Source organism: Drosophila takahashii, chromosome X (assembly GCF_030179915.1).
Source record: "Drosophila takahashii strain IR98-3 E-12201 chromosome X, DtakHiC1v2, whole genome shotgun sequence".
Taxonomy (NCBI): Eukaryota; Metazoa; Arthropoda; class Insecta; order Diptera; family Drosophilidae; genus Drosophila; species Drosophila takahashii.
Genome location: NC_091683.1, coordinates 3,033,348 through 3,048,169, shown reverse-complemented (window position 1 = coordinate 3,048,169; position 14,822 = coordinate 3,033,348). Strand labels below are relative to the sequence as shown.

General features: G+C 40.2%; 1 protein-coding gene across 1 annotated transcript in view; it reads left to right on the top strand.

Moving 5' to 3' along the window:
* dpr8 (defective proboscis extension response 8) overlaps positions 1–14,822 on the top strand; it is a 132,102-nt gene that overhangs the window by 54,837 nt on the left and 62,443 nt on the right. Inside the window, exon 3 of the mRNA XM_017139798.3 lies at positions 9,296–9,358. The gene's annotated coding sequence lies outside the window, so the exon portion shown is untranslated. The remainder of the gene's footprint in view (positions 1–9,295; positions 9,359–14,822) is intronic.

Below are 14,822 nucleotides of genomic sequence, written 5' to 3'. Positions count from 1 at the left end.
GGGTTTACGTATTGTAAACTTATCTGTTTATTTCTTTGATTTTTACTAATAAAAATGATTTAATAACTTTTTAGCATTATTAAAAGGTATTACCTTTTGAATATTATTTTCTAAATTTAAACATAAATTCTTAATTTAGTAATGGCCTTTTCCTCAGTGCAGCCACTATAATCCGCCCACTTGGCGCATTTTCAGATGAACGGAGGCGATTTGGGGCTACACATGTGTTGGGCTCTATCGTTCATCTGAAATAATCTGAGAACCAAGGGAGAACCCCCTCCCCATCCCCGTTTTCCCCACCCATGAAAAGTTGAAGGCCAACGACAGAGAAGGTGACAATTGTTCATTTGTTTGGTCCTTTGTTTATCGCCGAACAGTTGACAGGTCTCCCGCTTTGTGGAGGGGAAATTAGGAGGGTGAAAGGAGAAAGGGATGGCTGGGGAAATACATATATAGAAAGGTATGCAGATGAAAGGTGCTTTCTTTTTGCAATTTCAATTGTTTGACACGCTGCAGAGAAATAACCTGGTTTTGAATTTTAAAGCTTACTTTTTGTGCAATCAAAACGTAATCGATATTATTGGTGTAATTGTAATAAATAAAGAAATCGTAAAATATTATGTTAATAAAGTAGCAATCTATTAGTGCTGGAAAATTTATACATAAAAAAAATATATTCATAAGAAAATTCTGAGAAAATTCTAGTAGCCTCTGTACTTAAAATCCAAAATATAAACAAGATACCGATTATTATTCTGAGTTCTATTATAATCTATTAGTCCTGAGAAAATTGGAATGATTTCACATGCCCTTCAACATAAAATCAAAAATAAATATAAAACGAAAACGATGATTATTCCGAGTTCTATTACTTTTTATTCGAGTTGTTCTGCCAAAAGGAAGGAAGAATACGAATTCACAGGAGCATGAAAGATACCAATTAAATTGAAATAAAACCCCTATCAACACTTCCGTGCATTTAGATTTCCAATTCCGTTGGCTGGCTCTCGTCTTTCGTCTTTCGGCTTTCGGCAGTGCTGGTGCCACAATTTTTGCCATTTGTGACTGGCGATTGAGTTGCGCTCCCCAGGATGCAAGGATGCCCAGGATGCCAGGGCACTTTGGCACTGTGGTCAACACAATCAGGATGCAGTCATCGCCAGTTGGCACTCCATTGCTCACTGCCCCTCTTTCTCCTTCCCTTTGATTTTCTCTGAATTTTCCCTGCTTTCCACTGCCCAGCTGACATAACTCCAAATGCACTTGCTGACAGTCATTGAAAACACAAACTGTAGATTATGCCACTGCCAGGATCCTCGAGTCCTGCAGTTCCCTCCTGGCAACCCAGCAACCTGGCAACCTGGCATCCCAGCACTTGTTATAAATCACAAAACAAGTAAAAAACCAAAATTATCTAACGAAAATGCTACTCGAGAGCATCGGAAAAACTCGAAGACCAGAAATATAGTCGCCTGGCGAGCAGGTGAGAGCATCTCTCCTTTTGGCTTAAATGTGCAGCATTGCAGAAAATATTTCAACCGAAAGGCTGCCGATTTTACAGTGATAAAAAAGATTGGAAGAGTAAAAATAAATATCTGCATATTAAATTTAAAGAAGTATTTAATATAAAACATTTTTAATTGAACGATTTAATTTTATAATATTTTAATCAATGTTAGTCATATTTATTTTCAAATACGTTAAGTAATTAAAAATAAGAATTTCATGTTCAAATTAAAGTTAAACATTTTTAAATTAACTATAAGAGTTAAATGTATTAAAAAATAAACTCAAAAATATTTAAATCGAATATGATACCTCTGAATTTATTCTCAGTGTACCTTTTACCTTTTTTGCTGGTCAGTTTGGCAGTTGGTAATGCGGTCAGGATGTGTTCAGATGTGTGTCCCTGCGTCTCAGTCAGCCCCTCATTCGCATTCGCATTCTCATTCTGTTTATAAACGTAACAATGACCGCATTTTTGTCTCTGTGTGTGTGTGTGCTGCCCCCGAGGCAGGACCTACCACCTACTAGCTACCCACCCCCAACACTTTTCCACTTTCTCATTTCCCATTTCCCATTTCACCAGCCGCCAAAAAGTGCAGCAACAAAGTTAAAGTTTTCCTCTTTTTCTATTGACAACCGAGCGGCTTTTGTGCCAAAAAGAGTGGGTGGATGGAATATCCTTACACACAGATACTCAGATACACGCCTTCCATATCCTTGCATATACACAGATACAGAGATACACCCATACCAATGAGCAGCGGAGGCGGCGGAGGAGGAAAATGCCGCTGGCTTTTTGCGCGGCAACAGTGACTGCGAAAAAAACATTCCACTGCGCCAAGCAAACAGCCAAAGGCAATTGGCAGAAGCGCTGAGCCGTCAACCTCAACCAAACTGAAACCGTTCTGAACCGTTCTGAAACCATTCTGAGCCCAGTTAAGAGGTCGCCCGCCGCATTAAAACAAATAAAATCAAATAAACGTTTATTGCACTGAAATGTTTACGAGGCCACAAACAACAACAATGACAGCTATAGTAGACTGTAGACTATAGTAGTGAAAATCTCGCAATTTAATCAGCCCGCCAGCCAAATGACCACAGCACAGAGACTTTGTAGCTTAATTCTGGCCAAGAGTGGCCCCAAAGTGGCCCAGAGCGGACCCCTTTTCGCCCTTTTCTGACCTCCTTTCGAATAAAAGTATAATACTGATTTCCACAACTAATTAAAGGGGATTAAAAGATAAATGACAGGTTATCATGACTTAAGCTCATCGGCTACCTGGCTTTTAAATATTACTAACAATTTCTAACAAATATTTCTAACAATTATTATATCATAAATAATCACCATTTTAAATAGCATTTTAGTTTTTTAGCAATTTTTGTTGGCAAAATGAAAAATCTGCGCATCAGCGATATCAATCGATTTTATTCCAAGACTAAATAATTCCATTAGACTACTATTTAAGGATAATTATGTCCAAGTCATAAGGATATTTATAAATATAAATGCTCTTTTTTTGTATTTTCATATGCCGCATATTTCCGCTAAAATTTCCGAGCGCATTAAACGCAGAATTCATACAAAATTCATTTAGCGGGCGTTTAAGAGAATGTGCCACGCCCACGACTTATCAGGGGCTGTCGGAACTAACGTTCAAGGGGGGGCGGAGAGCAGGGTGGCAGGGGGCGGAAGGGCGGAAGGTCGGCGAAAACTAATCTGCGCCTCGAAAAATGTACGAAATTAATCTGCACATAAATTAAGCATTAAAATTTAATATATTTGTTTATGGGGCCTCAAAGTGCGAGGGGATGAGTGGGGGGCGGTGGGCGGAAGAGGAGGCGTGCCGGATGTGGAACATGGCATGCATGTGTGTGCGTGAGTGTTCTTAGTGGTAATAAATAAATAGCAAAAAGGTAATAAAACAGATAGCAAAAAGAGGAAAAAAGCAAAAACGGAGCAGAAAAAGTGGAAAAGTGGAGGAGAGGAGAGGACTGGGAACCGGGGAACTGGAGAATCTGCCAACTGGTCGCCCATTATCGTATTAGCACATGCCACCAGTGATTATTATGAGGTGTCCTGCCTCCTCTCCCCTCCCCACCCACTTTCACCAGCTTTCACCCTTATCCTTTGTCTATGCATGCGTGTATAATTAATTTTGCACCCCAGTTTGTAGCCCCTGATCACCCAGCCCCCCGAAGGGATGGCCTTTGTCTGGAGGTCGAGGTGGGAAGGCAAATCGAAACTGGAGCTCATCGCCCCGTCGACACGGAAACGAAAGCCGAACGATATGCTCCTTTAAATTTCCATCAGCATCCAGTATCCCAGTATCTCAGTATCCTAGTATCCCAACACCATACCCCAAAATGCATATGCATTGCAATGGCCAGTGGGTATTGGGTATTGGGTTTCGAGTATTGGGCATTTGACATGGGGTTAGGGGTAAAAGCTAAATTGGCAGTGGCTAACACTGATTAAACTGAATGCAGAGAGCAGAGCTATGGGCCTCGAGAATCCTTTGAATGGTGCACAAAATAGGAGAATTTTCTAGAGCAATTTTACTTGGAATTTTGAAATGTTATTACGATTTTTAATTGTAATTTTAAAACGGGGTTTAATTATTTAGTTGTAATAAAAACGAATAAATTCTCTCACAGGCTTTTTAATATTTAATAGTAATCGATTTAATAGATGATATTGATATTTTTATGGTGTATATAATTTTTTTCAATTTTAAGTCGTGATTTAAAAAATGTTCATAATTTTTTTAATTTATTGAAAATAAAATATTAAGTATTTTGAGCATCCTAATTTAAAAGCCTAAATATTTTTTTATTGGACTTTACTAATATATTCCAAAAAGATATTTGGTTCCTAGAAGTTCAAGTACCCAAAAGTATAAGCTTTTGTCATTCCACTTACTTCAATTTTAAAAGAAGGTAATGATATTTTTAACCTGATAAACCCTGAAAAAACCTAAAGAAAAAGTGGCGTGTTTATGAAAGTTGTCATTTCGATTTGATGACTATTGTCGAACATTATCTACCATAATTCATAAAGGAATGGAGTGGCGGACCAGGACGAAAGATGGATGAAGATGAATGGGCCATAAGAACATCTCATTAGGCTGAGTGAAAAATAGACCGACCTTCCCGGCAAGTAAATCTACTCGAAACGAATCGAAACGAAAAGGAATCGAGAGTGGAGTGGAGTGAAGTGGAGTAAAATAGGATCCTGAGTTTGTCGCCACTTTTGTTTGGACTCTAATGAAATACGCATTATTTGGCCACCGTCTGCTGGGAGGGCGGGGTGAATTTAATATCTCGGATACAAGCAGGAGCCTTCCCTCGAATCCCGATGTCCTTGTCGTGGTCGTCGCCTGTCATCCGCAAACGATGCCATTCATTTTAAGTCACATGTGTCATATGGGCAGAAACATCCTGGGAAGCCCCATTTCGAAGGACATTGTATTGCGGTCGCCTGTCCCAGTCCCTGTCCCCTTTTGGCTTAAGTGTTTATTAATATCGACTCGTGCGAACCCGGACATGTGTTGGCCCCAAATTGACTTTGCCCGTAACTGATAAGGTCCCATTTTCCATTCGACATTCGCCATTCGCCTTGGCCGCAGATTGTAGTTATTGTAACAAGCCATTTGTGATTGTTATCGAGCTTTTGCGAAGACAACAGCTGGTCACACTACAAACGCACGTATCCGAGCGAGGATTCAAAAGAAGTCCTTGCAGACAGCCAGTCCTTTGTGCTCAGTGCTCCACCACTCCGTTCCATTCCATTCGATAGAATTCGATTCGATAGAGAGCGGGGGATTACAATTGCCAACTGTATTTGTGTGCCGAACCTCGTGAAACGGCAATTATGAACTCGAGCGCCCCTCTCCGCGCTTCTCACAATCCCAAAGGAGGTCACGGGGTCAGCAGCTGGCGAGAAGTTCACAATGAGGAAGGCAGGAAGGGGAAAAGTTCGCCCTCAATGGCTCTTCAATTATTGTAATCTATTTTAAGGGCTCTTCTATCAATATTTTCAATGCGCTTTGGGAACGAGTTCTCAGTTCTTAGCAGCTCTTCTGCATCGCTTGTTTCCTTCCCTCTGCCCATTTCCACCATTTCTTGTCCTTGCCAAAAATTCCCTTACTTAAGTTTCGAACTAACCTGGCCCAAAGTACAAATATTATACTGCAGGATGCTTTCAGGCCTTGGCAACACACATACACACACACAGACACAGATACCAACAACCGTTCCGCTGGGTAATGTCTTTATATTTGAAATTGCTTTGCTATTAAAACAAAATAAACGACGCGACGCGCAACTTATAAATTTTGTTTGAAAATCAAGTGAAATAAATGCAGTGGCAGAAGTAAGGCGCTTTTTCTTTTCTTTCGCCTTTTCTTTTTCCTTTTTTTTGTTGTTTTCGGGGAAAATCTGGACCGGAGTGGAAAAACAGAGTGGTGGGGGAAAAACACAAAGCGCAAGACAAACACGAGATATGTGTATGTGCCCGGGGTAGGAAAATCTTAAAAAACCCAAAAAAAAGGATGAGGAGTTGGGGCAATAAATTTAACTTTTAGCCGGGTGAATGTGTATGTGTGAGTGAGCACAAGCACACACACACACCCTGAAACACATGACCATAAATAGCAGTGCAAGGAAAACCTTTTCTTTCGCAGTTGCGACTTTTAATTTTATTGCCAGGGTGGAAAGCACACACACAAATATGTTGGCCAATTGTCTGTTTGGGGTCAGCTAATAATTGGAAGACAACTCCTCTTCATATACAATATACCACATACCATCTACCACTGGCGCCCGAGTAGGTTTTTGGGTAAATAATTGCCTGCCCGCATAAGTATGCTACAGAAGATTTACAACTATACATTCGATTCCCCGATTCGATTCCAATTGATTTCGGTGTCTTAATGAAAATATGTCAACTCAGTCAGGCAGCCACTTTTCATTTTAATTTCAACATTAATTTTCAATTCAATTTCGCTGCTCATTGTCATCAATTGAAGGCAGCAGCTTGATTTTGTCATTGATGAATGTGAATGTTGAATGGTAAATGCTGGGCAAAAAACTTTCTCATTTATTTCCTGTTCGTTCACGTTTGATTTTTATTTATTGCGTATTTTTCTAAGGATTTGACTTCTAAGGTTGCCTTTTAATAACTGAAAACTCGCATAATTTCAATCGCCCACCCTCGAAAAGTTTCCCTCAAGCTGATTAGCCTCCTTTGCGGTGGCAAAAGTCCCCTCTGCTCCTCTCTTTTTGTTGGCATTTGATTTGTGTGTGCGTTATGTAAATTCATTAAGCCGCCGCCTAAGCTTTTGGGGCTTAGTAGCCCACCTGCCATCGCCATCCGACCACCCAGCACCACCCACAAAAGGCCAAAACAAACAAATTGATAGCCAGACTTTTGCTCAGTCGACTTTTGGCTTGCACTCACAATGCCGTGGAAAGTTTTCATTATGCATGTGCGCCAAAAACTTGGCAAACAAAGGCGTAGTCGAGGGGGGGGCGGTTGAGTTTTGGTGGGCTAAGAAGTGGTTTTTGGGGCGAGCTCAGGGGGGTTTAGTGAAACTTTCCCGTAGGAAGCTTTGGCATAATTAAAATGTTTATGCGTTTAATTGCAAATGAATTCGAGGCGAAAGTTGCCAGTTGCAGTTGTGAGAAGACACACACACACACGCACACTCTCAATGACAATTGGTGTATCAAATTTCCCCACCGAATGGCAAATGGAAAAGGATAATTGCTTTGGGCTCGCTCAAACGGAAAATTGTCTTTAAAATTTAATCAACTCGTTGAGTTCGAGTTCTGCAAAATACCAAGTTCGAAACCGTAAACCAAATGGCAGCCTGCTTTAATTTATGTCTCGCTACTTATGACATCACTGCTCGAAGGACCAAGGACCAAGTTAGTCGAGTGGCTAGCCGCAGGACGCAGGAGCCACTTGCCCACTGGCCAGGACATTAAACAGCTTCATTACCTGCAAATTTCTAAATCAAATACGAGGAAAAACCACAGGCTGAGCTCACCAAAAACTGGTCACATCTCAGGCATCACAGGGATATGAGAACTGAGAACCGACAACTTAGAACCGAGAAGCCTGGCAATTGATTAGCCAACAGCAGTGACAATTTGCGGGCTGGTTGGGTTCTTGGTACTCAGTTCTCGGTTTTAGGTTCTCGGTTCTGATTTCTGATTTCTGGCCCAAATGAACATATGACCAATGCAGAAGTATAAACGATGATTGTCCCCGAAATTTGCTGACAGGACGAAAATGTTGCGGTTAATGCCTGGTGGAGGTCCTTCAGTCGGGATATTGAAGAGTTGGGTGGTTGGGATAGCATGGTTGGCAGTAGGGGCATTAACTTGGCCAACAGCACTTGCTTAGTTGCCAGGGAAACATTGTGGTTGTCTGGATGGCGAGGTTATAAAACGACTGTATCCCAACTGGGATCCTTTCGTTGCCTTTCCTTCCTTTGCTAGTAGGAAAGCTCATTAAACCGTTTCCATCTGTTTTCCGATTTGTTTATTATATCAATGGGAGTTTTTGTGAACTGGAAGGTTTCCAAAACATTGTTGGGGCGTTTGAAATAGGAGTTATATAGGGAATTTTTGGTTTTATTTTACTGACGAGCTTAAAAATTAATGTTTCTATATTTATTATTTGATTTCTGAGGGAGGTTATATACAAATATTGAAATATATAAATATTTATTTGGCATACCCTTAGAAATAAAAAAAAATACTAAAGTAAATTATTGTTATTTCTTATTTATACTATTTTATTATTATTATATTTGTTCACTTTAATATTTCTTTATTTACTACTTGAAATTTAATTTTCATTTTATTATAACTATTTTTTGCGGCTGAGTAAGTAGTACTTAGTACTACTTAGCTCTCCTTCAGCAGGCGTCCTTCTGCCCCCTCGAAGACGACTCCTTTTATCCTTGTCCCAGGAGTCGCAAGGAGCAAGAGCCTCTTCTGCTCACTTACTGTTTTACATTTGAATGGCTCGGCAGGTCTCCAATCAGTCTCGCCTGGAGGCATTCTTCTAGTTCATTTAATGCAATTTGCTGTCATCGTCACCCAATGGACTCTCCCCGCCACTCCCACCTCCCTCTTTGCTCCAGAGTCCCTGAGTCCTCCTGAGTCAGCGATAGGATCTCTGTATTGTATTGTCCTGCGCTCCCAGGTGGCTGTATCCTCAGTTCCCACCCCTCCCCAGTCGCTGTTATCTTTCAGCTGCAACAAGCCAAACAACAAAGCCACCAGAAACAACAACACAGACAAGGATATTTAAGTGTGTATACAATGTATAAGTAAAGTGCGTTTATGTGTGTGCTTTCGGGGGACAGAAAACACCTACAACCTGCCCCACAAAAAAAAAGGAAAAATGATAAAGAAAACGTCTTGAAATGAATTCATCCCCGGGGACTCTCTCGACAGCGCCAGAAATTTGTTTACGGCTTTTTCTTTTCCTTCTTCGAGGGGGCAAAAGAATAATTATATCCCTGGTCGGTTCATCTGATGACACACAAATAGCCGAAAGTTAATGAAAGGCGAGACGCCTGTTTCTATTCCATATTCCGAATGCTGTGCAAATAAAACACTGGCGAAATAAAATATGTAAATATCATTTGCAAGACCTTTAATGTTTTAAGTTTCTAATGAGAGTTCCTCAACCCCTGGAATAAAAAATATTTGAAAAAAAAACCTGATGTGGCAAATATTTGATTTCTCTTTTTTCATCCTCCATTTGCAGGCGGAAAGAGCGAGAAGCGAAAAGCCAGCCCCAAGGCAACTGCAGCTGGAATTAACACAAAAGGTAAATTTGGCCTCGAAACTTTCGTCTTTCGTTTCGTTTCGTTTGGTGGTGTGGCCACCTTGGCATTAGCAGCCCGGGCACTCAAAGCCCCACAAAACTGTCGTGCACTTCAGCGATGCTCCAACTAAGCCACTTATTTTAGTTGGCCAAGAAGTGGGCGAGGGTCTTTTGGTTTCGGCCACAAATCGAAGGCAAAATACCCTAGGATAGCTAATAATTATTATTAGGTGTATAAGGTATTTATATTTTATTTTTATTAAATATTTTATTTCAGTGCTACAAGCAAGTATACATTAAAAAACATTTTTTTTTTATTATTTAAATTTTTAAAAAATTGTTTAAGGAATTTCCAGACTTTTGTTTCCATTATCACTGCTTAGCATAAGCCTAAACTAAAGCTAGAATTAATGTTAAAAATTTGGAGACTGTAGCTTTAATGTTTTCGGCTCTGCCTTCAACCTCTTTGTTTTAAGCGGCGCTTTTTATATATTAAGATGATATTTCAGACGTATTACAAAAACGCCTAAGCTTTATTATTTCTCATGTTCAAGAGTGTGTAGCCTGGGGCTTCAGTTTCAGTTGCATACTTCTTGCCCAATTTCTCCCCGGATCCTTTATCCTCCATCCCATATCCTTTATCCTTGACACTCGCTCGCTATCTAGAACGTCTGTCAGGGGCTAGTCGAGATTCAGATTCAGATTCAGACGCTTAACGAGCTGCACTTCGCGATGGGAAAAACTATTTTTCCGTTTGCTTTTTTTCTCCTCATCGCTGTGCTTATACCTTCTGTATGCTAAGTGAAATTTAATGCTGTGGAAAATTGTAAGATCTCAGTACTAATATTTATTTTCATATTTTTATGCTGAGCTGTGGATTGTGTGGGATTGAGTGGGTGGTTGGTTCGGGGATTCGCCTCTCTCGCTCTGTGTGCAATAATTTAATTTGCAATTTTCCATTGCTGACCAAAAATTTACACACACAACCGCGCGCACTTTTATTGCACCGAAAAACATACTAACATACTATATATGAAATTAGTTTTTCGGTTAGCTTCCATTGTTGTGAGAGAACGAGACCGAAAACGAGAACGAGAATTCGTGTCTGTGGGCAAAACTAAATTGCGAAATGATATTACCACAATATTATTACCAGTTTTTCATTGTTGCCAAACGTGGAGATTTTAGCCTCTCCAAAAAGAGAGGCTGGGCACGTGGAGAAGGCATAAAGTACACACAGTACACGGGCGGAAATGGTCAAATGATCGCGGCTTCGTCCATAGAAGGTTGCAAATTTAAACAAACAGGCGAGCGAACGTGTTTTCATGGGGGTTTTCGCTCAGTTTTTCGCCTGATGAAAAGCCCAGGAGATGCGAGGAGATGGCTAATGGCTAATGGCCCGTGGAAACGTGCCTGACTGCGCTGATTTGATTTTCCAGAATTTTCCAGGCATTTCTATGAACAAGAGCAGTCGATTTTTAGGTTCTTATAAGCAACACTCATAAATCAGAATTTTTGATTTTCATTTTCAACAAGTCGCCCCTTGAAAAAATCTAAAAAATCCAATGTTCCCACCACAAAATTTGAATTAACCCAACTCCTTTGCAAACTTCTTTTGCATGTTCATTAAAACTGGCTAGTGAAAATTGCAAAAATTGCAAGAAGCACGCTGCGTTTTACATTTTGCAAATGCATTACGTATACGCCGTGTATTCGCGATGCAATCACGCCGAAAATTCGTTTCCATATATTACACAAACACAGAAGCACACGAATACACATTGCGTGCTTATGTGTGTGTTTGTGAGCCCAAAGGGGGCGGTGGAGAGTGGGCAGTGGTGGGCGTGGCTCTTGAGCGAGAAAAAGGGGTAAGGGTAAAATGCTTTTGATTGTTTGGCCCTGCCAGTTATTTATATTTGTATTGACTGCATTTTTGGTTTATGTTGCAGAAGCTTTGGCGGTGGGTGGTTGGGTTGGGTTTTTGCCAAAGGGGCGGGGGTTTTCACCCCCACTCCCCCTTTTCTGTGGGCATTGCGGCAGCTCAATTTCGTTAGCCTCCTGCCCCTTCAACTCGCTGCCTTTCACTTTTTGTTCTTCTTTCGAGGGTGTGAGTATGTGTATATATTTTTTGTGGGCAAAAAAATGTTGCAAATTCCAATTTTTGTTGCCATTTGTGTTTGTTGCACTTCTCTTGCTCGTTTTGGGCCCGGTTTTTAACATTTTGCATTCCTGTTGTTGTTCCTGGTTTTTGGCAAATTGGTTTACAGGCCGAAAAATAGAGAGAGAGAACTATGGCTGCCGTCCTTAGGCTAGGAAAAGTGCGTGTTGTTTTTATTTTTATTGCTGTGATTGCTGGCAAAATATTTATTCCCCCTTTTTGCATCTGTTGTAGCATATTGTGATTCACATTCACATTCACTCGACCACTCTATCGACTAAATATGTATGTATATTTTCCCTTTCCGCTTTTTCCCTTGCATCATTGTTAACCAGGCGATTTTCGCACTTCCTACTTACACAAATGAAACACATGTCCTGAAAGGATAGGAGGAAACCAGAATTTAAAATACATAACAAAATATTTAAGTTACAAAGTCAAAAGTTTTAAATTCCTGGTGGAAAAATATTTCAGTAGAGAGCAGCGAAAGTTTAGTCACTTTGGTTTAAGGTATTATTTTCACTGATATAAAAATAATAATACAAAATATTAGACGGTAAATATTACTTATTTATTTTTATTTATTTAATGAGAGTCCAAAAAACTAAATATATTTTTTTCTTTCTTTGCATAGAAAGACAACGAAATCCCATGAGGATGTTTTGAATTTGGGGAAGGAGAACCTTGTATTTTAGCAAGTTAAAATTCTTGAAATTCCAGAATTACTCGTTCTGCGAGCTGTGGGAAAAGTAAGCCGCAGAATAAATAAACAGACAGACAGTCAGGAACAATGGCAAACGGGAAACGGAAAAAGGAAAACGGGGAAAATTGGGAACCGCAGCGAATTGGAAAAAGTCAAATGCGAGAGATGTAAATGTCCATAGATATATAGAAAATGTATATGTATGTGCATGTGAGGCGGTGGGTGTGTGGGAAAGCATCCAAATGACAAACATTTCAATTAAATTCCAATTTGAATAAATTCCTAGCAACCAAAACAAACTCCATCTTCCTTTTCCACTGCCTCCCTGCAAAGAGAATAGCAAAATAAAATAAAATAAAATAAAATAGAGGCGAAGGAAAAGGCGAATGGAACGTAACAAGCAGAAAATTACATCAGCGACTGTCCGAAAGTCGAACGAAAATGCCAAAAACATCAGATGGACAGCCGGGGGACCGGGATTCAGGGACAGGGACTCAAGGATCCCAGCAGACAGCCATAGAGAAACGCACCAGCATCAGAAACTAATTAAGAGAATTGCAATTGACAATTGAGAAGGGGAAGGGGAGAAAGGGGAAAGTCGCATAATGAGCTCCGGATTCGACTTGAGCCGCTGCAGCTGCACCCGCGAGCAAATCGGAGCGAAATCAGCGCTTTAGGAAATGGAAAACTGTTAATTTCCCCCTTTTCCGATGATCGACTATTGGATGCTTCACCTTGTGGGGCTTGCAAATCGCATAGAAAGGTGCTTAAAAGTATGCAGTAAAAAGAGGAAAGCCTCCTTGCGTCTTGTTAACTTTTTGTTGCATACTTTTAGGCATACTTTTAAGTGATTTGAAAATATCACCATTATTTGATTGAATAAAATCATAAATGTAGAGAAAATGCAGTACTTTATAAGTAAATTTAAGCGACATTCAATTGCTGCACAATATTTTATATTTTGAAATCATAAAATATTATTAATATTTTAAAGACAAAGCTCCCACATAGCTGATGTGCCCTATAAATACCAGGCATAAATACTATAAAAGCAAAAGCCACTGGAAGGCGGAGAGATGCCGAGAAGGCGAGACACAAACAGTCAGAGATAGAGGCCTTCTATCGACCTCAATTCACGGGCTCTGGCTTCAAATGAAATTGTAATTTTATACAAATCGCAGTGGCAATCGTTGGAGTCGGGACGGAAAACTTGCGGAAAAGTGGATGGGGGGAAAGGCGGGAAAATAGGGGGAGGGGCACCGCCGCCATACGTGCCTTGGCTCCATAGTACTGATGGCCCTTCCTCCTTTCTCCTTTCGCCTTTCTCCCCATCGTGAAACGTGACAAACGAAATCTCCTATTTCCTATTTCCACCTTTAATTCTGGAGGTGCCCCTGCAGCTTTCTCCGCCTCCTCCTCTGATGACCACAATTTGTAGTCATTGAGTGTGCCAAGGAGGCGACCTGAAGAACCAGAACCAGAACCAGATTTCTCACACAAGGAATTGGAAGAAATGGAGGAAAAATCCTTGGGCTGAGCAGAGAGAAAAAGCGAAGAGAAGACACGAAAACGAGCCACTTGTGTTGTTCACTTAAATAGTTGCAAGTTAATTAAGTTAAAATATGGCCAGGACTGCCAGGAGCTGAAGATGAAGATGGAGGAGATCGGAGGCAGAAGTGAGGGATGAACAAGAAGAAGAAGATGAAGAGTGTCTATTAAACGAAAGTGCACAACTCGAAAGACAAACTCGGATCCAGTTAGCCAGTTAGCGTCGCCGGCGAACTGGGCGTATGTGCGATGTCCTTGCCCGTCGACTGTCGACTAATAGCCCAAGCTGTCCTTAAGCAGTGAGTGTGTGGCCTGCATTAGACAAATCAGAAGGCGTGAACTAAAGATGATTGAAATGGAGAATGGAGGACAGAAGGACCTCAAGATGCAAGGAGCAAAGAGCAAACTTTTTATGTCCTCTTCAAGGACTTGTTTGATGACTGACTATTTTGTATTTCTTTTAATAATTATATTTGGCTATTTGTTCTATTTAAAAATATTTCTCCATTTATTTACTGTTAAAATCAATTTATGTTTCCGAAACTTTGAACTAAAAATATCAATTAAAAGACCAGCATTTTTTATTTATTTCATTTTTATTATTTAATAATAAAATACTTGCAAGTTTGCAGGCGAAATAAATTTAATTGCTGCCAATTATTTACCTTTTGAAGCATTAAAAAATTTTTATTTTTTAGAGGAAATTCGCCAGAAAGTTCTTTTTAATTTGCAATGAATTTAATTGGGCAATGAAGCTGCTTTCTTAAAGTAACTTTGACTCGAGATTCGTATTGATTAAAGTCTATATAGCAAGGGAAAAGGTGAACAGGTGGAAGGAGGCAAAGGACGAACTTGTTCGCAACTTCAGCTTTCATCCCATAATTATTGAACTGAAACTTTCACCTGGCTGATGGCTGTTGGCTGTAATGAGACGCCCCAGTGCCACGCCCACCCCGGCTGTTTTCTAATTAGTTTTTAATACATTTTCCATACATTTTCCATGCAGAATACAGAGTGATACACATGCGATACAAGCCGCTTACAGGGGATCAAAGCCA